This window comes from Gavialis gangeticus, unplaced genomic scaffold, assembly GCF_001723915.1.
Source record: "Gavialis gangeticus isolate Ggan-Ray unplaced genomic scaffold, GavGan_comp1, whole genome shotgun sequence".
NCBI classification, from domain to species: Eukaryota; Metazoa; Chordata; order Crocodylia; family Gavialidae; genus Gavialis; species Gavialis gangeticus.
In genome coordinates this window covers 102596357-102597250 of record NW_017729022.1, presented here as the reverse complement: position 1 = coordinate 102597250, position 894 = coordinate 102596357, and the positions used below count along the sequence as shown (strand labels likewise).

Sequence of the window (894 nt, the reverse complement as noted above, 5' to 3'; positions counted from 1 at the left end):
CGGTGGAGGCCATCTCTACCCAGCAGCTTGCTGCCTATCTCGCCAAAGAGTGTGCCTGTTCTGTTGAATTCCCTGTTAGCACTCTTTTTGTGGTTTGATAAGATTCATTGCCAGTTGCCTATATTTTAACTGTTATGGACTTACCTGTGCTAACCTGTTTTAGACTGGTTACTTACCTGTGCTGAGCCCTGGGTTGGTGATATAATCTCCTGGACACTAATCTTAGGATATAATCTCCTATGTAGAGCATATATTGTATATATTCAATAATAATATTCTGTTTGGATTTTGTATATATATCATTGTATATTAAATAAATCTGTATATAGTTAAGCCATTTTTTGTCCTGGCCTGACTCTATAGAGCAGGGGCAGGCAATTATTTTGAGCAGAGGGCCGCTTACCGAGTTCTGGCAAGCTGTCGAGGACCACATGGGTAACCCCTTCCTTTGACAGGTGCCCTGCTCTCTGGTCACCATCTTGGGACTGGGAGTTCCACCCCTAACCTCTGACCTTTGCCACCAGAAATCCCTCCCCTTGCCCCTGAAAGTACTCTTTTGGGGAAGAGGGTGTGCCATCTTAGGGGGAAAAAACAAATTACATACTAAAAATCAAACACCCATAATAATATATTTTAATTTAATTTAAAAAATATTTTTGTCCTGATTTGTGTGCGTTTGTGGTGTATATGCAAAAGTGATTGCATACGGGGGGTTGTAGGGATGTGTGTGTGGAGGTATGGATGTGGATATGGGAGCCATGTAGTGCAGAGTAGCTGGTGGGCAGGCAGGGAAGTGTGGAAAGCGGTGGGGGAAGCAAGCAGAGTGTGGGGCCTGCACCAATGTCCCAGGGCCAGCACCAGTGGGGCCCAGAGCAGGCTGGTAGGCACGCGAGG

The 894-nt window shown here is 45.5% G+C and overlaps 1 protein-coding gene across 3 annotated transcripts in view; it reads right to left on the bottom strand.

Moving 5' to 3' along the window:
- Positions 1-894, bottom strand: part of PARVB (parvin beta) — a 171299-nt gene that overhangs the window by 80352 nt on the left and 90053 nt on the right. The gene's annotated exons all lie outside the window — the stretch shown is intronic.